This window comes from Lotus japonicus, chromosome 2 (genome assembly GCF_012489685.1).
Source record: "Lotus japonicus ecotype B-129 chromosome 2, LjGifu_v1.2".
Taxonomy (NCBI): Eukaryota; Viridiplantae; Streptophyta; class Magnoliopsida; order Fabales; family Fabaceae; genus Lotus; species Lotus japonicus.
In genome coordinates, this window is record NC_080042.1 from 25,430,312 (window position 1) to 25,455,227 (window position 24,916).

The following is a 24,916-nucleotide window of genomic DNA, read 5'->3' on the forward strand; positions in this document are numbered from 1 at the left end:
CCCCTGGCCAAGATTACTTCTGCAAAGATAGTCAATTTCTACTGGAAGCGTATTGTTTGCAGGTTCGGGATCCCAAGGGCGATCGTATCTGACAATGGGACCCAGTTTTCAAGCAGCCAAACAAGGGAGTTCTGCAGGGAAATGGGCATACAGATGAGGTTCGCCTCTGTTGAGAATCCGCAGACGAACGGGCAGGTGGAATCTGCAAACAGGGTAATCCTACGAGGACTAAGACGACGGCTTGCGGAGGCTAAGGGAGCTTGGTTGGATGAACTTCCGGCGGTGCTGTGGTCGTACAACACCACCGAGCAATCTACTACAAGGGAAACCCCCTTTAGAATGACCTATGGGGTAGATGCCATGTTGCCGGTGGAGATTGACAACTTTACGTGGCGGACTCAACCAGGTTTTGAAGGGGAAAATCAGGCCAACATGGCGATGGAGCTGGACCTTTTGTCGGAAACGCGCGACGAGGCGCACATTCGAGAAACAGCAATGAAGCAGCGCGTGGCGGCAAAGTTCAACAGCAGGGTTCGCGTCCGAGATATGCAGGTCGGCGACCTGGTCCTCAAGTGGCGATCGGGAGCCCCGGGGAACAAGCTTACTCCCAACTGGGAAGGGCCCTACCGCATTATTAAATTTCTTGGTAATGGGGCCTATCACTTAGAAGAGCTTGATGGAAGGCGGTTACCTCGATCGTTCAATGGTTTGAGCTTGCGCTACTATTATAGTTGATCGCAGGCGAGAAAGTGAACAAGGCGGAGTCGCCGGAGCCAGATATCTTTAAAATTTTCCGAAGTGTTTTCAAATTCTCCAATGTATTGCAATAACAAAGCGTGCTCTTTTTCTCCGAAAGGAGTTTTTTAATGAGGCGCTCCATCAATAAAATAAAACGAAAATTCACGAAATTCGTGTCCAAAAATTCCAGGGATTCCCTGACGATCGGAATTGCCGATCGACATAAAGAATTACGGCGATCACTAAGTGGGACAAGCTTGATCCCCAAAGGGGCTTGTTGGAACCCTGAAGGTTGCGGCGATTCCACAAATGGCCTTTGACGCCTGGGAATCACCCTCCGGAAAGTCTGACGTGATCGCCGGTCCCGTAAACGATGTGCTGGGTAAGTCTCGCCAGAATACGACGAGCGCCGTTAACTAGGCAAAAGTCTTGGGACCCCCAAATGGCCATTGGGATCCAAGCATTGTAAGCCCCGAGCGGGCAAAGCCCCGGGCGAAGTCCTCGAGAATGGAGGCCGTTTCTTCCTTTGGGGAAAACGTCTAAAGTCTTGGTGGTGGAATACCAAGCAACAAGTCCTAGTTAAAATTAAGCACGAAATCGTTAGGCGTAATTCAATCATATGACGCGTGAAAAATAGCGCAAGATATAAGGTCGGCGAATGAATAAGGTGGAAGGCGAGTGCTTGGTCACTCAGGATGTTGAGTATTTTACTACTCTGGCGTGTTGAGGGGTTAAACTATGAAACTTATTCTTAAATTTTTTAAGCCATAAGAAGGCGGCGACTAAAAAATGTACGGCAGAAGCATTCCAACATGATTTACAAAATATCCAACGGCGATATAAAAAGCTATGGCGAAGGGTTGCTTAAACATAGACGAATGGCAGAAAAGTACACTACAAGGTGACAGTAAAAGCTAAAGTAATGTTAAAATTACATTATTCATTGTTTTCTTTCTCCTGTTCTTCTTCTTCCTCTTCTTCTTCAGTCGCTGTCCAGAGGTGTTGGTCAATCAGGGGAGGATCGTCGGGACCAACCAGTCCTTCGGCGGTTATCTCTTTCATTACTCCCATGGCGCTAAAGTCAAAATTCGGGTACAAATGTTGGGCCTGATCTTTGGCGAGGTAGAAACCGCGCTCGCGGTTGTCAAGGGCGATGTCAGCGGCTTGTTCTCTCGCCTCAGTGGCTTTGGCCTTCTCCGTCGCCAGCTCGTCCTCTAGCCTTTTGATCTTTGCCAGTCGGGAAGCAATCTCAGCATCTTTCGTGGCGAGGGCCTCGGCATGAGTTTCGGTCGCTTTCTTGATCTCCTCGGACGTAGCCTGCATCACCGCCTCCATGTCAGACTTCGCCAAGGCCAAGGACTCCGCAGATTTTTTCTCTTGCTCCGCCAACGCCTTCTTCACTAACTCCAGCTCATCGCGCAGTATGACGAGCTCTGACTCCTTAGCAACCAGCGCCTCGCCTCGGGCGATCAAGTCCTTCTCAGCTTGGTCTTTTTCCTTTTTGCAAGCTTGAAGGCTTGCATCAAGCTCATCTGCTTCTTCCTTCATCAGCGCCAACTGATCCTCCAGCTCGCCGATTTTAATCCCCGCCGTGCCAATCATCTTGTCGGCATAGACTTTGTCTTTTCCTGCCTGCGTCGCCAGTTTGTCGAAACGCTTTTCCCAAGCAGCGGCGGCTTCTTGATGCTTAGCACTTTCGGCCTTCAACCGCTCAGCTTCAACGGTGGCGGCATTGAACTTCTCAAACGCGTGGGCAACGATGCACCCAGCGCGTAGGAGACAAGCAAGAGTCTCCTCCTTGGTTTCATTAAGGCCCCGACTCAAGACTTCTTTCTCTATGACTTCGCGGTTGAGGCCGGTAAGCAAGAATTCAGAAGGTTCAATGGCGTTGGGAGCATATTATAATAGCTTGAAGAACCGACCTCGGGAGCAGGGGCTTGTTCAATTCGAGCCGCTTCAGAGGTAGTGGCAGCGCCAGGACAGGATTTTTCCCCTTGATGAGGCGGGGAAGGCATGGAGCCCGCATCATGTGTTGAGGGCGGGCTAGGAGGCGCATCTTGGCGAGAGGGAGACTTCGGGGTTTCATTTTCTTTTTCCTTCTCTCCAACAGGAGTGTCGGAAGACGCAGCAGCTTTTGTGGCGTTGACGCCGGCGAGTTTCTCGGCAGCTGAGGATTGAGAAATGTTGGTGGTTGTGGCACCGACGGAGGCGGCTGTGGCGCCAGCAGTGGACTCAGCGGCAACAGCAGCGGTCGCACCGGCGGTGGCAGGAGTAGAGGCTGGTACGGTGGTTGGCTCGGTAGCCGCGGCGACGGAGGCTTCAGTGACATTTTTGCCTTTAGGCGCAGCAGCAGTGGTGGGCTGAGCGCCAGGGTTGGATGTGCCGGCGCCGGAGGAGGCTTTGACCAATTTTCTCCTCTTGGGAGCTTTGGTGCTCTCGGCTTGGTTCTCAGCACCGCCCCGCTTTTTTACGTCGCCCTCAGCGTTGAATTTTGGGGAAAAGCGAGCCATTCTCCTCTCGCGGGCCTTCAGGAGCTCGGCGTTCGTGAAATTCATATCTTCTGTAACAATAAAAAATACGATCAGTGACAACATAGGAGACGAGAAAGGAAATGTCAATAATAAAAGTGAGCTATGGACAACCTAAGTATTTGGGAGTTCTTGAGAGGTCAGCGCCCTCAAGGACTGTTGTGCAGTCAAGGATGGGAAGTGGGGCAAGGAGATTCAGAAAGGCTTTGTCGTTGGCGGACAAAGATTCCTCTGAAGGATCGGTGATCCCATTGGGCTTCTCCGTCCAGTAAAGAGGAAAAAGGGCGGTCCCGTCTCTAAGGGTGAATGCCTCTGGGTAGGCGGGATGAACTGCCACACGGAAGTACTTCCGCGCGAAGGAGGACTTCGCGTTACTTTTGTGGGGATGCAAGCACTTCCGGCCGGCTCGGGCCTTCAAGGAAATCCATCCTTTGTTTTTGATGGACTTGGGCTCGACGTTGTAGAGGTAGAAGAAACTGGTGGGGGATGGGGCGATGCCGACAGCGGCGCTTAAGATTTCAAAGCATCGAATGAAGGCCCAGGCGTTGGGGTGGAGTTGGCAGGGAGCCGCGTTGATGTCGCGGAGGACGGTTTGGACAAAGGGCGAGAAAGGAAGCCTGATTCCAAGCTCGCTAAACATGTATTCATACGCAAAGAAAAAATGGGATCTCTTTACGTCGCCGTCTGGCTTATGAAGTCAGGGGCGATCCCCAGGACTGCAAATCCAGATCCTGAGTTTGGCGTTAAACTCATCGTCATTAGACAAACCACCCAGGGAGTTCACGAACTGCACGATGAGATCGCAATTCTGGAAAATAGAAGGTTGGTCTATAGCCTCGTGAGTGGGGGCTATTTGGACTGGAAGGGGCAGAGTGGCGTAGGTTTTTAGTCGGTAAGGTGGGATCTCCGGGACCTCTAAACGGAGGCCGCCGGCGGCGGTGGCATCAGGGTCGCTTCCGGAGGAAGAAGATGAGTGGTTAGGGGAGGTAGGGTTTGAAGCCATTTTTCGAAGACAGTGAAGTGAAAGAAAGGAAAAGATGAGTATGTGTATGATGCAAAGATAAGGACAGTGGGACTCACCGGAGTAGGATGTGAAGAGTGGGTAGCGGAAAGGGTGATAAGCGACGGCTCCGGAACGGAAGTGGGCAGAGGGAGTTTGGTAAGCGATTAGGGAAGTAAAGAGAGGTCTCGGAAAGGGATGACTGTGGGGAAGAAGGGTTTTTATAGGAGAAGGGGGGAAGCTGGAAGGGTGACGCGTGTTGGACGCGTGTGGAAGGTTGGAAGTCATGATGGTTTTGGGGAGGTGGGTCGCGTGCAATGGGGAGTTGCTGCGCACGATGGGACGGTTATGAAAAGTAAAGTGACGGTTCCGGAGAAAGAGGGAAATTGATGTAACTGACACATCACGTGGGGCAGTCACGTAGGGCAGTTAGGGATTTGAAAGGGTTTTAAAATAAGGGAAAGCGCGAAAAGCCTCGCCACTATAAAGATCAAACACCATCGCCTGACAGGTGACACCAACAACAAAGTTCAGTCGCTCGCCGGGGTTACCGCCAGTCAATGATTGAATGATCAGCACGTGACCCATGCCTGCCACCTTTCCCGCCGGCGAACGATCATACACCTGCTCCAACTTATCGCCAATACGAAGTAATCGCTCTCGCCGCTCGTGGACTTGTGGACTTGCCAGCTCGGGTTGCTCGTCAAGTCAGTGGACTGGGTAACTGAAAATGCTAGTTTCCTTTTGCTCACGCCATGTTGGCGATATAGTTTACTTCTCTTTTCTCAAGCCATGTTGGCAGTGCAGATTCCGGTGTACTGTAAGACATATGTAAAAGCATTTAAAAGACACACTTAGCACTCATACTTCGAGCTCGGTGTCTTGTGGACTAGTGGACTGGGCGAGCCCCTAGAGGGGCAACGCCCAGCATGTATCCCGCCCTGAGGCGGGGCCCTGGCCTTCAGTTGGGCCTTGACCTCGGAGGCCCAATTGGCCCAATAGTTAGTACCCAAGCTCTATAAATAGGAGGTAGTTATCAAGTGTAAGGGACTTTTTGGCTCATTTGAGGAAATCACGCATGAAATTCAGCACTCTCTCTCTCATTCTCATTCTCTCTTAGCACAATCCTCTACCTCTAGGTACTATACCTCTCTTCAATGTTCATTCCAAGAACACATCCTAGTACTACTCTCGTCATCCGTAAATTTATGCGAGTTAAAACATAATATGCGTTATTTAAGAAATAAAATGGAAAAAAAAAGAATTCCGAAAAAACGGCAAAAGGGGATGCAACACGAGTACTTTCCAAGAGGTCACCTATCCCAGTACTACTCTCGCCCAAGCATACTTTGCTGCAGATTTTGATGGGATCCAGTGCATTAGTGTTGGTATGATCACATCCGTAAAGTTATGCGGGTTAAAACATAATTTGCGTTAAATTAAGAAATAAAATGGAAAAAAATAAAATAAGGAATTGCGAAAAAACGGCAAAAGGGGATGCAATACGAGGACTTTCCAGGAGGTCACTCATCCTAGTACTATTATCGCGCAAGCACACTCAACTGCGGAGTTCTGATGGGATCCGGTGCACTAGTGCTGGTTTGATCGCATCCGTAAAGTTAAGCGGGTTAATACATAATATGCGTTAAATTAAAAAATAAAATGGAGAATAAAAAACAAGGAATTGCGAAAAAAATGGGAAAAATGGATGCAACACGAGGACTTCCCAAAAGGTCACGCATCCTAGTACTATTCTCGCCCAAGCACACTTAACTGCGATGTTCTGATGGGATCCGGTGTATTAGTGCTGGTATGATCGCATCCGTAAAGTTATGCGCGTTAAAACATAATATGTATTAAATTATTAAATAAAATTGGGAAAAAACGAGGAATTGCGAAAAAAAAAAGGCAAAATGGGATGTAACACGAGGACTTCCCAGGAGGTCACCCATCCTAGTACTACTCTCTCCCAAGCACACTTAACTGCGAAGTTTTGATGGGATTTGGTGCATTAGTGCTGGTATGACCGCATCTTTAAAGGTATGCTCGTTAAAACATAATATGGGTTAAATTATTACATAAAATGAAAAATAAACGAGGAATTGCGAAAAAGAACGCAAAATGGGATGAAACACTAGGCAAAAGCTGCACACGTTCATATCCAGTGACTATAAGTTATGTCATCAGTCAGTAAGCTCGTCGCCTACATATATAACCATGTGCCACTGTAGTACTTGCACGACCCGAAGGTCAACCGCTTAAAACAACACGATTAGGAATCAACTTCCTAACTAATCCATCAACACACGATTAAGGTTTATCCCCTTAACCAAACAAAACAACAAGATTTAGGTCCATCCCTTTAATCAAACAAAACAACAAGATTAAGGTCTATCCCATTAATCAAAGAAAACTACAAGATTAAGGTCCATCCCCTTAATCATACAACACACACGATTGAGGTTTATCCCCTTATCCGATCAACAAACACGATTAAGGTCCATCCCCCTTAATCGTTCAACAAACACGGTTGAGGTCCATCCCCCCAACTGATCAAAAAACACGATTAAGGTCCATCCCTTTAACCGATCAACAAAACACGATTGAGTTCTATCCCCTCAACCGGTCAACAAACAGGATTAAGATCCATCTCCTTAACCGATCAACAAAACACGATTGAGGTCCATCCCCTCAATCATCGTGAAACCATATCTTTTGACCGTCTCAAATTCACCAAGACCCGATCTTTCGACCGTCTCAACCTCAAGATATGTATACATACGATGGGGTTAGCCAAACAACGATTCGTCCTCACACGGATATGTGTCTAGCTAAAGTTCATTGTTTCTATCGTTTCCCTAGTATAAACGTCAGTACCCTGACCAATTGCTTCAACAAGAAAAGAATTGTCACCTGCACTTGGTGTCTTCTCTAGTCACAACGGTTCATCCTCTTGATACTTGTAAATCAAGTACTCTTCCTTCTCAAATCCGGATTGTTGACCCTTCCCGTTTTCGAACTCATTTTCACATTCTAAGTTTCCTTCCAAAGAGGTTCTCTTTATCATATAAAAGTGTTTTATCTTGGATTAATTTCATTACAGAAAATGTTCTCAAAGTTTGTAGGCTTATGTCTCTGTTTATTTCAAAATCTAACATTCAAAAAGATCCCCTTTTCCCCGAAGTTCTCTTCCTGAGAAAGCGTCGATCCTCAATGCCATTAATAGCTCAGACCTCCCGTCGGATCCTACTCGCCAACTCTCATAACACTCAGTGTTCACAATCGATATAATTTCATCATAATACAACAGTTATGCATATACAATATTCAATGAAACAGAACCTATCTTATACACTAACAATTCAATAATCTGGCATAACCGTCGGTTATGCATATCCAACAATTCAATGAATAAAGATTTGTCTTATCCACTAACAGTTCAATAAAACAAAACCTGTCTTATCCACTAACAATTCAGAAATTCGGAATACGCCTCAACAATCCAATAATTGACATAAGCCTCAACAATTCAATAAACGACATATGCCTCAACAATTCAAAATCGTCAATGATTGTCGATACTTCGACACCTAGTCATGTTAGCTAGTAAATAGGAGAGTTTCCCTTACCTTTGGTGATTCTCCTTTCTTCGTTATCTTCAAACGATCGCTCCAACTCCTTGGTTTACAAGCTAGCACGTTCTAACCCTTAGCAAAAGCACAATTACCTAGTGGACTGGGCGAGCCCCTAGAGGGGCAACGCCTAACATGTATCCCGCCCTGAGGCGGGGCCCTGGCCTTCAGATGGGCCTTGACCTCGGAGGCCCAATTGGCCCAATAGGTAGTACCCAAGCTCTATAAATAGGAGGTAGTTATCAAGTGTAAGGGACTTTTGGCTCATTTGAGAAAATCACGCATGAAATTCAGCACTCCCTCTCTCATTCTCATTCTCTCTTAGCACAATCCTCTACCTCTAGGTACTATACCTCTCTTCAATGTTCATTCCAAGAACATTTGGCGCCGTCTGTGGAGATCGAACCCACGACCGGGGAACATATTATAATAGCTTGAAGAGCCGACCTCGGGAGCAGGGGCTTGTTCAATTTGAGCCGCTTCAGAGGTAGTGGCAGCGCCAGGACAGGATTTTTCCCCTTGATGAGGCGGGGAAGGCATGGAGCCCGCATCATGTGTTGAGGGCGGGCTAGGAGGCGCATCTTGGCGAGAGGGAGACTTCGGGGTTTCATTTTCTTTTTCCTTCTCTCCAACAGGAGTGTCGGAAGACGCAGCAGCTTTTGTGGCGTTGACGCCGGCGAGTTTCTCGGCAGCTGAGGATTGAGAAATGTTGGTGGTTGTGGCACCGACGGAGGCGGCTGTGGCGCCAGCAGAGGACTCAGCGGCAACAGCAGCGGTCGCACCGGCGGTGGCAGGAGTAGAAGCTGGTACCGTGGTTGGCTCGATAGCCGCGGCGACGGAGGCTTCAGTGGCATTTTTGCCTTTAGGCGCAGCAGCAGTGGTGGGCTGAGTGCCAGGGTTGGATGTGCCGGCGCCGGAGGAGGCTTTGACCAATCTTCTCCTCTTGGGAGCTTTGGTGCTCTCGGCTTGGTTCTCAGCACCGCCCCGTTTTTTCACGTCGCCCTCAGTGTTGAATTTTGGGGAAAAGCGAGCCATTCTCCTCTCGCGAGCCTTCAGGAGCTCGGCGTTCGTGAAATTCATTTCTTCTGTAACAATAAAAAATACGATCAGTGACAACATAGGAGACGAGAAAGGAAATGTCAATAATAAAAGTGAGCTATGGGCAACCTAAGTATTTGGGAGTTCTTGAGAGGTCAGCGCCCTCAAGGACTGTTGTGCAGTCAAGGATGGGAAGTGGGGCAAGGAGATTAAGAAAGGCTTTGTCGTTGGCGGACAAAGATTCCTCTGAAGGATCGGTGATCCCATTGGGCTTCTCCGTCCAGTAAAGAGGAAAAAGGGCGGTCCCGTCTCTAAGGGTGAATGCCTCTGGGTAGGCGGGATGAACCACCACACGGAAGTACTTCCGTGCGAAGGAGGACTTCGCGTTACTTTTGTGGGGATGCAAGCACTTCCGGCCGGCTCGGGCCTTCAAGGAAATCCATCCTTTGTTTTTGATGGACTTGGGGTCGACGTCGTAGAGGTAGAAGAAACTGGTGGGGGATGGGGCGATGCCGACAGCGGCGCTTAAGATTTCAAAACATCGAATGAAGGCCCAGGCGTTAGGGTGGAGTTGGCAGGGAGCCGCGTTGATGTCGCGGAGGACGGATTGGACAAAGGGCGAGAAAGGAAGCCTGATTCCAAGCTCGCTAAACATGTATTCATACGCAAAGAAAAAATGGGATCTCTTTACGTCGCCGTCTGGCTTATGAAGCCAGGGGCGGTCCCCAGGACTGCAAATCCAGATCCTGAGTTTGGCGTTAAACTCATCGTCATTAGACAAACCACCCAGGGAGTTCACGAACTGCACGATGAGATCGCTATTCTGGAAAATAGAAGGTTGGTCTATAGCCTCGTGAGTGGGGGCTATTTGGACTGGAAGGGGCAGAGTGGCGTAGGTTTTTAGTCGGTAAGGTGGGATCTCCGGGACCTCTAAACGGAGGCCGCCGGCGGCGGTGGCATCAGGGTCGCTTCCGGAGGAAGAAGAGGAGTGGTTAGGGGAGGTAGGGCTTGAAGCCATTTTTAGAAGACAATGAAGTGAAAGAAAGGAAAAGATGAGTATGTGTATGATGCAAAGATAAGGACAGTGGGACTCACCGGAGTAGGATGTGAAGAGTGGGTAGCGGAAAGGGTGATAAGCGACGGCTCCGGAGCGGAAGTGGGCAGAGGGAGTTTGGTAAGCGATTAGGGAAGTAAAGAGAGGTCTCGGAAATGGATGACTGTGGGGAAGAAGGGTTTTTATAGGAGAAGGGGGGAAGCTGGAAGGGTGACGCGTGTTGGACGCGTGTGGAAGGTTGGAAGTCATGATGGTTTTGGGGAGGTGGGTCGCGTGCAATGGGGAGTTACTGCGCACGATGGGACGGTTATGAAAGGTGAAGTGACGGTTCCGGAGAAAGAGGGAAATTGATGTAACCGACACATCACGTGGGGCAGTCACGTGGGGCAGATAAGGATTTGAAAGGGTTTTAAAATAAGGGAAAGCGCGAAAAGCCTCGCCACTATAAAGATCAAACACCATCGCCTGACAGGTGACACCAACAACAAAGTTCAGTCGCTCGCCGGGGTTACCGCCAGTCAATGATTGAATGATCAGCACATGACCCATGCCTGCCACCTTTCCCGCCGGCGAACGATCATACACCTGCTCCAACTTATCGCCAATACGAAGTAATCGTTCTCGCCGCTTGTGGACTTGTGGACTTGCCAGCTCGGGTTGCTCGTCAAGTCAGTGGACTGGGTAACTGAAAATGCTAGTTTCCTTTTGCTCACGCCATGTTGGCGATATAGTTTACTTCTCTTTTCTCAAGCCATGTTGGCAGTGCAGATTCCGGTGTACTGTAAGACATATGTAAAAGCATTTAAAAGACACACTTAGCTCTCATACCTCGAGCTCGGTGTCTTGTGGACTAGTGGACTGGGCGAGCCCCTAGAGGGGCAACGCCCAGCATGTATCCCGCCCTGAGGCGGGGCCCTGGCCTTCAGATGGGCCTTGACCTCGGAGGCCCAATTGACCCAATAGGTAGTACCCAAGCTCTATAAATAGGAGGTAGTTATCAAGGGTAAGGGACTTTTGGCTCATTTGAGAAAATCACGCATGAAATTCAGCACTCCCTCTCTCATTCTCATTCTCTCTTAGCACAATCCTCTACCTCTAGGTACTATACCTCTCTTCAATGTTCATTCCAAGAACACCTAGCCACTAAGCAACTACTCGACTCTTAAGCGACTAATCAAACCGGAAAGCTCTCTAAGCTAAAGGAATGTAATACTTAGACATAACCAAGAAGTTTACCCCGAATGGGTAACTTGACCCAAAACTCAAGTTTCAAGTAAGCAATTAATGTTCTAGCTACACATTTAAAGCATAAAACATGTCAACAAACGACATATGAAAGCACCATTATCCTAGTCATGTTCCTAGTGCTTCCAACAATTTCTCTTCTCTTTTCCCTCCTTAATGAGCCACAACCTCTAGCTTATTTTAGAATACAATTTCATTTTCATTTCATTTCCTACATACATCCTCAATCTAAGTTCATGCGAGGCCTTTCAAACAATTGCACATATTACAACTTAGCTTACTTAAAGAACAAGTAAACTTTTCAAATAACACATAGCATATTCAACATTTTCATTGCTAAACTCAAGCCAACATTCTCCGGAACTCAACCTAAGCTCATGCATCAGTTCTAAGCTTCAAAAAGTGATTTCCTCCCCTAAAATCTCTTGCACACCCACGACCCTATAAGCTCTAATTGGGAGTTGACAGTGTCTTTAACAACAAGCTAATTCCTAGGCTTCATGCATCACTACTAGGGCCTAAGAATAGATTATAGCATGCATATACTCCTCCCAAAGTTCTAGAATCAAAAAACTCCAATTTAAAACCCTAAGGGTCCGTTTGATGGTCAGGATATGATATGATATGTGAACAGGATAGCAACATGATATGATAAGAGCAGGATAGACTCTTATCATATCCTGTGTTTGAGGTGCACATGATAAGGACATAATATGATAAGGAAAAATGTATCAGATTTATACTTGAATAAAAAACACATTTAAAATTGATCATTCTATTAAATTTAATTTATTTACATTTTAATTAATGAGTCTATAATTTAAAATAAATAAAATTTATTTAAAATTTATTAATTAGCCGATTTTATTGTTTTGAAGATAGCCTTTTAAATAGTGACACGTGATAAATTTTTTTTTGAGAACTAAAATCAGGGTATTATTAATGGAAAAACAAAACATGAGAACAATCCTCTCAAATGGATGGGAAAACTAAGCAGAACAAAAGAGTTCAAACACTAGCATATAAGCAATAGCCTAATCATCCCTAGCTGAAATTTGAGGCCAAAAGAGAGCTAGAGCGGAGCCTCATTAAAACCCCCTAAGGAAAAACCCAGTGGGAAAAAACCAAAGGGGGGGAAAGAGTACTCCAGCAGAAGCCAATGATCCCAAAAAGCGACCAACCCCAGCAAAGGAACCTCTGACAAGAAAAACTTGCACTCAAAATGCATCATACAAAAGCAATACAAATAAAATAACCCACAGTATAGAGGAGAGATACAACCATAGTCATCAAGGGCCAACTAAAGCTAAAGCTTCATTGAAATAAACCAAGTCTTTAGTGTGAGCAGCACCCCTTTTGGCCAGCTTATCTGCATTAGAATTTGCTTCCCTGTAAATGTGTGACACTTTCAGACAATTCACCTCCACCAGCCAAAGATCAATTTGGTTCAGAATACTTAGAAGCTTCCATGGTCTATTACTGCGATTATTAATCCAACCCACCGCCAATAAGGAATCACTTTCAATGGAAATATTACGAATCATTCTAAGCAAACAGAACTGCAAAGCCTCATGAATAGCTCTAACTTCAGCTTCGAAAGCGAATCCAATGCCAATATTCTTGGAAAAAAAACCAAGGATTTCATTCCTGCAATTTCTTAAGATTCCGCCAATGCCACAAATCCCTGGACAACCTTTAGCAGCACCATCTACATTCACTTTAATTAGACCAGGCTCTGGAGGGAACCAGATTGCAAAACGCACATGCGGTGAGGCAGTGGTGAGCTTGATACTTTCGAAATTCCGCGAAAGTTGGTCCAAGGTGTAGGAGGATTTTTGAAGCAATGGGAGTGCCCACCAACCCATGCATTAAGTGCAAATCCCAGACTTCTGAGCTCAAGAAAGGTTTCTGATTAAAACATACCTCATTTCGGGTTGTCCAAACTGACCATGATAAAGCATAGGGAATGAGACTCCAAAGAGTTTTATCAGATAACCTTGGAAGACAATCCCATTCCAAAATGAGGCACTCAAGAGAAGCAGGCATTACCCATGAGACTCTATAATTAACAATAAAAATTAACTAAATTAAGAATATTTTTATTTCAAAATTACTTTATAATTAAATTATAAATTATTATATAAGTAGATAACTAGTTTTAAATAATAGGATATGAAAATAGAAAATTATTCTATTACTATTAAAAAATCAATATTTGTAATCAATGGTTTACACTTAGTTGTGACATGTGATAAACAATAAAAATTAACTAAATTAAAAATATTATTATTTCAAAAATACTTTATATAAGTAGATAAATAACTTTTAAATAATAGGAGATAAAATATTAAATTAGTCTATTATTATTAATAAATCAATATTTGTAATTGAGTAGTCTATTTTACTATTTATAAATAATAATCTTATTTACTTTTTATTTTTGTTAAATTAATATTTTTATATTTACTAATTAATATTATTATAAATTATAAATTATATAATATTAAAATAAATTAATTTGGAGTTAGGATATTGAAAGAAAATATATAACTGGTATCTTATCCTGTTCTATCCTAGCTCCCCCCTCAGGATAACTTTTACACATGATTGACAGGATAGGATAGGAGACAGGATAGTTTTATGATATCCTGCTGGCGCAACAAACAACAGATAACAACAAGATATGATTATTATCATGTCATATCCTATCCTGTCATGGTCACCAAATGTGAGACCCAAGTTTTTAAGCTTAGAATAAATCGAATAAAAATTCCTATTCACGATTAGTTTGATGTAACGTGAAGGAAAACCTGAACGAGTTTATCGAATGGAATTAATTGATGAAGGAGAAAGTTCAGGAAAAGGCTAAGGATTGTATCAAAGTCGATAAAAGTTATAGCACGATTAGTATTCGCTTAAACCTAGGGCAAGAACGCTAGTAAATAGCTAATTTACACTTAAAGACACGATGGAAACTAATTCCAAAAATCTTCAGAGAAATGTTAGAACTTCTCTTAATTCTTCCATAACAAGCGTTTCGATACGAAACCCTGGAATGTACGAAAGTCAAATTCCAATACTCGGAAGTTTGCCGAAACTAAATCACTGATAGTTCAAGAAACCTAAAATCAACGGACGATGAAGACTTTTTCTATTCGGAGCTTCAAACGAAGATTCCACACGCGTACGCCTATTTCTCTTGATATTTCTAATCTTTCTTCAGAACAAAGTTTTCTCATCCGACGTCAACTGCAAAAAGTAGTTTTTCGGGTAAAATCGATTTACACCGACTTTGGATTGTTTGCTTTAATTCCAAGAAACCTGTTTTAAGTTCTGGAATTCTGTCGCCAGAACCTATCTAAGAATTCACAGAGGAATGCGCAGGAAAAATCGGAATCGCGAAATTTTCATTTTTCCGCATTTTCCAAAACCTATAAATAGCAAGAAAATGAAAAAATTTCAAAAACCCTTCACCCATTTTAACCCAAACCCGCGAGCACCATAGGAGGAGGAGGAAGAAAAAGTTTTTCGCTGTTTCTTGCCCGATCGCTGCACCGTTCGTTGCTATTCGAAGACATCGAGGTATAGATGCTATCTCTCACTTCTGATCGTCAATTCTGTCGTCTTTCTCTATGTCTTTCTGTGCTCAAAGTTTTGAGCTTTTTGTAAAACTGTCCAGATAACTCGATTTCTCTGTCTAAACTTATTCTCTGCATGCCCAAGAGCGTGTTTAGCGGATTACATTTTGCCGAATGTCGCCGAAATGCCGTCGAATTCCAATTCTGCTTGAAAAACCCATTTTGAGCCAAAGTTTCTTTCTTTCGGTTTAAAACTCTCGACGTAGCTTAGTGCTAGTAGGATTAGTTGTCATAAACGTCGTTAGTAACGTCCCCGTCCAATTTATTTTTCGAAATTCCAATTTTGAAATTCTGAGCTGAAAATATTGACCAAAATACCCCTGCAACAGTTTTCGACCCGAAAATTTTTCCGAGCTTTGATTCGTCTTAGTTACGACTAATGATAACCTAGGAACCAAGTTTGATCGAAGAAAAATCGGCGCACACAATTATGATGTGTGGCCGAGAGCACTCCATAGGGGGAGGAAAATTTTGTTTTTCGAAAACTTGTCTTAACTCGTTAGATTATTGTACTTCGAAGTTTATAATGCTTCGTGTAACCCTAGTACTTATTGTTTGCTGAGTTTCTGACTCATTGTGATTGATTTCTGTGAATTTGCTCTAAGGTTCGTTTGAGGAACTCTATGGAGTCGGAGAGGAAGGTTGTGAAGGAGAACTTGAGGAACACCCTGGAGGAACTATAGGTGAGGGCTACTCACTGAATACTAGATAATGCTTTAGGTGTCGACGAATTCGATTTGATTTACTGTTTATGCACTTGATTGTGTTTGACTGGGAAAAATGTTTTCTGAGGCTACGGCTGACAATTGATAATCATTTATCGCTTGAATTGTTTTTGAGATTGATTCACATGCTATGTGCTAAATGGTTAATCTAGGATGTGTTGATATATGTGCCATGACTGTTGGATTGTGTTACTTTGATTATGCAAATACACATATATCTGTTGTACGTCAGAGTGAGGATAACGGGCAGTTATGCCACACTCATCATGAGATTTTGGGAAGTTTGACGGGACGAACAGAGGTTCGGGCCCTTGTTATTGTTTTAATGGATCGAGACCTTCTCTGGGAATTACTTGGGATTATGGGATCTTTTAAACTCATAAGATTAGAGATAAAACTAAATGGAAACTATTTTACAAGGAAAATTCATAAAAACAACCTCTGAACCTTTAAATAATGATAACAATCTCAGAAGAAGGCTTAGAACTTGAATATTAGTTTTGGAAAATGAGAAGTGTCACCGAGTCCAAGTTTTGGGGAACTAATAAGTTTCCGAGTATGTTGATACTCTTTTGCTCGATGAGCAGTTTTGTTGTTTGGGCTATCTAAAGGATAAGCCGGGAAATTAATAAGTTTCTGAGTACGTTGATGCTCTTTTGCTCGATGAGCAGTTTTGTTGTTGGGCTATCTAAAAGATAAGCCGGGAAACGGATAGTTTCCGAGTATGTTGATACTCTTTGCTCGCTGGGCAGTTTTTAACCATCGGATGGAGATGAGTCGGATGATTCGAGAAATCATCATGAGATACTTTTCATAATTAATTGTCTTTTGTCGCAGAATCGACATTTACCTTAGGGTATTCTTTTTAGAGACAATAAGTTAGCTAGAACACGTGACGACGTGACGAGTGAGGTCGGAGACGTTGTTTGGCTAATCACTTTGCATTCATGCACACATTTTGAGGTTAATACACGGTGGGATGCCGGACCTCGGTGGATTCCAAAATGGTCATAAGACCCGGATTTCCACATAAGAACACTGCGGTGATTCTTAGAAGCAGACGGAAATGGCAGACCTGCGGGTTCACTGCTGATCTGACTACATTTTATTTGGTATAAGAGACGCCCGAGCGAAAATGGTCCCACCGTGGCTGGTGTTAGGGCTGACTCGATGGTGCCCATCCCTCCGGATTGCATCTTGTTCCTTAGCATTGCATTCATGCACCATACATGCTGACTTAGTTGCCGCGTGTGTTTGATACTTGTTAATCTTGTTTGAGATATGTTAATTGTCCGCAAGTTTTATTTATAATCATTTGGAAAGATATACATTTCATATTGCTATCATCTATATCTAAGCCTATGTAGCTATTGCTTAACTTTACCTATTGGATGTACTATTATGTAATTCATTGAGTTGACCCTCGCGCGTGCTACCTGTGTCTGGGGGGCTATGTATGCCCTTTTTGTCAGATGTCGATGGCAGATTGGTTCGAGATGGTCGTCCCTTCGGGGGGGACTAGGTTCGAGATGTTGGATCAGGACACCCCGGGCTCATGGGTGGTCGACCCCGCCGGTCACCGAGCCATTTATTCGGGGCGAATAATGGAGGATCGCGTCAACAGGATGGGAAACTTGACGCACGGAGTTTTGAGACGCTACACCGTCAGCTTCAACCTACCACCAGGTGTGCACTGTGGACCTGGAGTCGTAGTACCACCACCACCGTCACCTTCGGACGACGAGGACCCCTCGGAGGAGGTGCCTGTGGGAGGGACTTCATCGGACTCTAGCTCACCTACTGTTGTCGTTGCTGCCGACCTTGGTTCGAGACCTGGACCCATGAGATCCGCCCAGGAGCAGATTCCAGTAGCGAGAGGAGAGATGATCGGAGACATCGACCTAGTCGTCTTGGATTCAGATTCAGACGACGACCATGGTGATGCATAGTTGGGAGTGCTGTGGTGTTGTGGCTGTGTAGGGTAGGTCCCCGACCTTTAGCTTTTTATGTGGTTCTCTTTACGGGAATCAAAGAGAGTTGGTCGGACTAGGAGGTCTTCGGGCTGTTTTTGGGCTGACCTACTTTCGTTGGAGGACTGTATTTCAGAATACTTGACCTTTTGTTTTAGTTTGTACATATTTGCCCACAGGCACTACTTTTCCGTCACTGGAGGTTACTCGTGACGTGACATGCTACTTACTGCGGGTACTGTAAATATATCTGTACATTAGTTGTTTTTATCTTTCGTCGATAAGTTTTATTTTGTCAAGTCTTTATTTACTTAGAACAAATATCGAAAAAAAATATTCACGTTTTTCCGCTTTGTTTTCTTTTTGGTTACTAAAGTGACGCCACCGAAATTGGGGTGTTACACCAAACGGGCCCTAAAACTCAAAATTGTGCTTTCTCCAAAATTGATTCCATACAACTTAAATTAAATGTCATATAAGCAATAAATACAGAGGCACTTAGCATGCGTCGAGCTCTAACACAATTAAACACCTAAAAGTTGCTAACTTTTGGTATAATCAACTTTTTCATGCATTAACTATCAAACTACATAGATCAAAGACATACTCCCAAGCCTATCAACTCAAAGCTTGAGGCCAATACTAACCTTTGCTCACAAAGCTCAAAGATTGAGATGAGAAAACGTTGAAGAAGAATGCAGGTGGTGGCTACCTTTGGTGTAGGAGAAGAAGGAGAAGCCATGGTGGTTTGCTGCCAAAGAGAGAAATTACGTGAGGGAGGGAAGAGGGACCATGGTGTGCGTTTGGGTGTTGCCAAGGGAGAAGAAGAAGGTAGTGGTGTGCCGCCATGGTCTACATGAATGAGAAGGTAAATGGAAGAAGAAGCAGGGCCGACCTAACACTAAATGAGGCCTAAAGCAAACTTTAAATTGAGACCTTATTACCTAAATGAGGCCTAAAGCAAACTTTAACTTAGAGGGCCTTTTTTACTTAGTAAAAAAATTTTTGGGGCCTAAAACCCTTGCTTGGGTGGCTTTACCTTTGAGTCGGCCCTGAGAAGAAGAAAGTGATGGTGATAAGCAAGGTAGTCATGATCGGGATCTGGATCGTAAGATCGTAAGATCCTACGATCTGCAAGGGCAATTTCGATCTGGATCATGACTAGGATCGTAAATCTAGTGGATCGTATTAGGATCGAGATCTTTGAGGTAAGATCTTCGGATCACGATCTGATCCTACTTTTAATGGATCAGATTTTAATTGAGTTTATTTTTTTTTTTCTGGTTTGGCCCACTAATTTACCCAATAGTCAATACTCATGTACCCACCAATTCCAAACTACAGTTCTATTTTGAATTAGAAACAGTGAAATGGTGAAACTGAAACACTGTTGTTTATGTTCTCATTGTTGTTTGGTGGTGTAACTTGTGCCTTTGCTTGCTGCTGGAATCTCTTAATTTTCTCCTGTTCCTCCTCTAGTGTTGCATTGTGGTTTGTTCTGTGATTCAAGGGCATGATTTCCTTGCTGCATAAGGCCTTTATTTGTTCTCTATGTGTCATTTAATGAGGTTAACATGTATTTTGGTTGGTTTGTTTTATGTTCCTTGCTGCATAAGTACTACTAATTGCTTTTGGGGCTATAGTTTTGTGCCTGCAGCGGCGGGTTTATGATCTCTTGTGTAAAGGGATTGTGGCTTTTGTTTTCTGTTTTTGGGTTTTGCTTTTAAGTAATGACTATGTATTAGTTGGGACTTTCAAAAAAAATGTGTTCTTAATTTGTTATGGTGAATCAAGAGTAATGTTTTGGATAAGTCTTATACTATTAATTAACTTATGGATATATCATTATGTCTTTCCTCATATTTTAAGAAACATAAGAATTTGTGTTTCTTATGGTTAATCATGAATAATTTTTATTCTATATGTGACTTTTTGTATATGTGTATTTTATTAAATACATATTAATCATGAATAATTTTTGTTCTATATGTGACTTTTTGTATATGTGTATTTTATTAAATACATATTAACGTTTCTTGTAGGATCTTACGATCCAGGTCCCGATCCTCCGATCTTCGATCTTTTATCCCCCTCTCGATCCTACGTAGGATCCCGATCCTGACTGCCTTGTGATGAGGATGGAGAGAAAGGCATGGTGTGCGTGTTGTGCAAAGTGATAGCAATTCCGCAAGTGTACGGATTGATCGAAGTAATAAAAAAGATTGTCGAACCACAGGGATAGTTGTTTGTTGATTTGATCTTGGAGATTAATGTTTCGAATGGAAAAGAAAAAGAAATATAGATTAAATTTTGTTGTGATGGAAGCAATTGTAACAAAAGCATAAACAAGAATCTAGTAAAACTTATGAGAAAACAGTACCCTAGGTCAAGTTTCACCTAATTCAGTTATGTTACTCACAATCTAATTCATACATGAACTCTTAGGAACATTTCTATGGTGATGTAGCCTTTACCTTCACTTGTTAATACCTTAATCAAGTAAATCATTCAATTTCAGTTGCTAAGCCTAATGCCTTAGTACCTAGTCAATTCAATTGAAGATTGAAGCTTGTATGTTCAGGCCAACACAATAAGTTCCCACCCTTATACCTAAGTGATAGCAAACAAATCAATCTAATCTCAAGTCCCTTAATCCTTACCAACTGCCGTTGTGCAAGAAGAAAGCCAAACACTTGCATGCATTCAAGAGAGTATTGAAACAGAGAAAAGATACATAGAAAGGAAACTTTATTCATATAAGAAACTCAGAAGTTCATAATATAACTTAAACTAGGATCCACAATCCCCAAGGTACAAAGGTAAACTAGCCAAACATGGCTAGAGAACTCATAATGCAAATCAAAAGAACAAAAACCTGAATTAAGAGTGCCAAGAAGCCTCCCACAAGCTCCAAGAAACTAAAACTCTAAGTTTTGTTCAAAAAGTTACAAGATACCTAAAAGAAATAACAAAAGCCCTATTTATAGAGTTTCCAGCGGTCATCCACGCATGTGCGTGGCCTTCTCCACGAACATGCGTGGGCAAAAACGCTCAAAATGCAAAAATCGCAGCATCAGGTTTTGCCACCACGCATGTGCGTGGATCAGGCGGCGCACATGCGTGTGCATCAGGTTTTTCCAACAGTAGCTCCACGCATGTGCGTGGTATACATGGCGCACATGCGTGGCTCATCTGATTTTTCTTCAATTTTGTAACTCCTTCTTCATCTATCATCATGGCTCATTACTTGGCTTTCAATCATCATCATTTTCCATCAAAAACTTATCAAACCTGAAAAGAATCTCAAGAAACCATCAAAACAACAATGTAACTCATGAAAACATCTCATTAATCATGTTAACTCATCAATCCATCATTCAATTTAGCAAATAAAATCCCCAAAAGACCATCAAGACTCAAATTCTCACAAAGTTCCAGCTCCAACCTGACCAAAGGGATGAACCTTAAACTAAAACTAATAAAAACTAATAAAAAGATCAACTAAATAAATTAAAAACACTTAAACTAATGCAGATGCAAATATGAATTAAAAAGGGACTCAACTTGACTCAAAAACTCAATAAAATACTCAAAAAGGAAAAGAAAGAAACAAGAAGGACTCGACAAAGATAGAATAAACCTCGGGTCATCACACCACTATACTCAACGACAGCTTGTCCTCAAGCGTAAACTCAAGGTAGCTTGTCCTCAAGCACAGAATAAATCACCCCTTTCTTCAGCTGCTTAAGCTTTTCTGCACAAACACGTCTCAAAACAGAGAAAGGTCAGTTGTAAACATGCTATAGATGAAAGGAGAGTAAAAATCAGCAAGAATTAGAATGCAAGAGTCCATCACAATTCCTCACCATGTAAGCACTCATCTCACTATTTTGGTGCTCTAACATACAAGCACAAAACTCCAGCCCTGGTAATCAATCAAATCAAAGTTAGTTGCAAAGTAGCAAGACTTAGAGAGAGACTGAAAATGGTTGTAACTTTGGCTAGGGTAAAGGTAGGGAAACCAAGAAAAAGGATAGCACAAGGGGCTCTCAAGACATTTTGGGGTGAGTGACTTCTTTATTCAATACAACCTGAGCAGAATGTTAAGAATTTGGGACTCCTTCCTTCTTTTCATACTTATTTTACTTTTTTTTTTCAATTGTCAAGGCACTTGCCCTTCTTTTGACAATTCAACTAGCTTTTTCCTTTTTTTCTTTTCTTTGTTAGGAAGGAAGTCCTTTTATAATTTTACCTGCTCAAACAAAACCATAAGACACTCACCAACAACATAATTCACCATAGTTTGGGGACCAAGAAAAAATTATTCAATTATAAGGCTCAACTTGGGCAACTAGGGGAAAAAGTGCAATTTCAACAAAACTCTGAGGCCAGAAAGAATTTCCTACCAAGTCTCTTCAAAAATTCAAGCACTAAGAAACAACCAATATGCATTTCAAAACAGAGCTAAATGTGTGCAAGCATGTTAGGAATAAACTTTGAGACACTCAGCACTCAACAAAACAATAAGGTATTGAAGTGAAACCCTTAAGTGAACTCATGTAAACATATTCAAGATAACCTCACTTCCAATCACAGTAGCATGCAACAAAGACCACAAGAAAGCAATAGAGATTGTATCAACAACTTTCAATAAGAAGCAGCTAAATTAAGGGTGAAACCACTTAAGCAAGTTCAACATAGCAGCAAGAAACCCAAGGATATTCATACTGACTCAAACGTAAGAAGAAAAACATGCAAAAGACTCGATGCACTAACTACCTAAAAAGAAAATGTTTTTTTTTAATAGAAGAACACAAAATTAAAGCAAACTCAAATTAAAGAAAAGAAACCTGGACTTGGGTTGTCTCCCAAGAAGCTCAATTTTAAAGTCTTTGATAGACTACCCCGGACTCAAAGTTCTATCCAGGGTTTATAGCAAATTGCATTAGATCCTTTAGATCATGCAAATTTTGACACAACTGCATCATCATATTACCTGCATTTCCAGATATCATGGCAACATAAATCAAATTAAGAATAGAGGGTTTAAGAAAATTCTCACTGATTTGTTTCCATGGTGTGCTGAGAGGATTCCATCCTCTTGTTTGTTCATTGACATGCTTTCCATTGATCCACGGGTCCTTGAGATTGATGTTAAGACTTGGAGATTCCTCCTCATCTTTCTGCATTTTGCCTCCAAAGACAAAATCATCTATGGATACATCATGAACATCACCACATTCAATCACATTTTCCATTTGTTCACCCATTGTATTATCACTTTCTGTCTCAAGAACATTGGTGAAGTCTCCTTTTGGGGATTCTTCTTCACTCTGTGGCTCCTCACTTTTCTCCACAATGTCACTTTCATGGATAGTAAGTGATTGCTCTCCCTCCTCCAAAGCTTGAGGCCAGAAGTTTTCTGGAAGCCTTTCAACTATGATTTGGGCTAATTGACCCACTAGAGTCTCCAAATTCTTGATGGAAGCTTCTTGATTCCTTAAGCAGGTCTTGGTTTCATTCATGATACTTTGATTGGTAAGTACCAAATCAGCCACCATTTCATCCAAGCTCTTCTTTCCACTCCCTTGATATTGATGGGGTTGTTCTTGATCAAAAGATTCAAGTCCATACTCTCCATAGTACTGATGACTTGGTAGATCCCATGGATTAAAATTGTCATCACCTTCCCAAAAGATATCGGGTTGTCCTTCCCATTCTTGGTCATAGTATTGATGTTGGTCATATCCATGGAATCCACTCAAACCAAAAGCATCCATTGAACCCTGTAAAAATTACTTTCACACACAATTTATTAGCATCGATTCAATGAAGCAATTGTAATAAAAAACTCCAAACAATAAAACTCAAGAATCAATCAAGAAAACGAAACTATCCCCGGCAACGGCGTCAAAAACTTGATAGCAATTCCGCAAGTGTACGGATTGATCGAAGTAATAAAAAAGATTGTCGAACCACAGGGATAGTTGTTTTTTGATTTGATCTTGGAGATTAATGTTTGGAATGGAAAAGAAAAAGAAATATAGATTAAAGTTTGTTGTGATGGAAGCAATTGTAACAAAAGAATAAACAAGAATCTAGTAAAACTTATGAGAAAACAGTACCCTAGGTCAAGTTTCACCTAATTCAGTTATGTTACTCACAATCTAATTCATATATGAACTCTTAGGAACATTTCTATGGTGATGTAGCCAATACCTTCACTTGTTAATACCTTAATCAAGTAAATCATTCAATTTCAGTTGCTAAGCCTAATGCCTTAGTACCTAGTCAATTTAATTGAAGAATGAAGCTTGTATGTTCAGGCCAACACAATAAGTTCCCACCCTTATACCTAAGTGATAGCAAACAAATCAATCTAATCCCAAGTCCCTTAATCCTTACCAACTGCCGTTGTGCAAGAAGAAAGCCAAACACTTGCATGCATTCAAGAGAGTATTGAAACAGAGAAAATATACATAGAAAGGAAACTTTATTCATATAAGAAACTCAGAAGTTCATAATATAACTTAAACTAGGATCCACAATCCCCAAGGTACAAAGGTAAACTAGCCAAACATGGCTAGAGAACTCATAATGCAAATCAAAAGAACAAAAACCTGAATTAAGAGTGCCAAGAAGCCTCCCACAAGCTCCAAGAAACTAAAACTCTAAGTTTTGTTCAAAAAGTTACAAGATACCTAAAAGAAATAACAAAAGCCCTATTTATAGAGTTTCCAACGGTCATCCACGCATGTGCGTGGCCTTTTCCACGCACATGCGTGGGCAAAAACGCTCAAAACGCAAAAATCGCAGCATCAGGTTTTGCCACCACGCATGTGCGTGGATCAGGCGGCGCACATGCGTGGGCATCAGGTTTTTCCAACAGAAGCTCCACGTATGTGCGTGGTATACATGGCGCACATGCATGGCTCATCTGATTTTTCTTCAATTTTGTAACTCCTTCTTCATCTATCATCATGGCTCATTACTTGGCTTTCAATCATCATCATTTTCCATCAAAAATCTATCAAACCTGAAAAGAATCTCAAGAAACCATCAAAACAACAATGTAACTCATGGAAACATCTCATTAATCATGTTAACTCATCAATCCATCATTCAATTTAGCAAATAAAACCCCCAAGAGACCATCAAGACTCAAATTTTCACAAAGTTCCAGCTCCAACCTGACCATAGGGATGAACCTTAAACTAAAACTAATAAAAACTAATAAAAAGATCAACTAAATAAATTAAAAACACTTAAACTAATGCAGATGCAAATATGAATTAAAAAGGGACTCAACTTGACTCAAAAACTCAATAAAGGACTCAAAAATGAAAAG

General features: G+C 42.4%; 2 non-coding genes and 2 pseudogenes across 2 annotated transcripts; all 4 read right to left on the minus strand.

Annotated features, from left to right (window-relative positions):
- Positions 1–5,550: 5,550 nt before the first annotated feature.
- On the minus strand, positions 5,551–5,668 carry LOC130742214 (5S ribosomal RNA; annotated as a pseudogene).
- Positions 5,669–5,760: 92 nt separating this feature from the next.
- LOC130742206 (5S ribosomal RNA) lies at positions 5,761–5,879 on the minus strand (annotated as a pseudogene).
- A 92-nt stretch (positions 5,880–5,971) lies between these two features.
- Positions 5,972–6,090, minus strand: LOC130742182 (5S ribosomal RNA). The gene has a single exon (XR_009021045.1). It is a non-coding gene; the product is annotated as a 5S ribosomal RNA (ribosomal RNA).
- A 91-nt stretch (positions 6,091–6,181) lies between these two features.
- LOC130742191 (5S ribosomal RNA) lies at positions 6,182–6,300 on the minus strand. The gene has a single exon (XR_009021054.1). It is a non-coding gene; the product is annotated as a 5S ribosomal RNA (ribosomal RNA).
- Between the last annotated feature and the right edge of the window lie 18,616 nt (positions 6,301–24,916).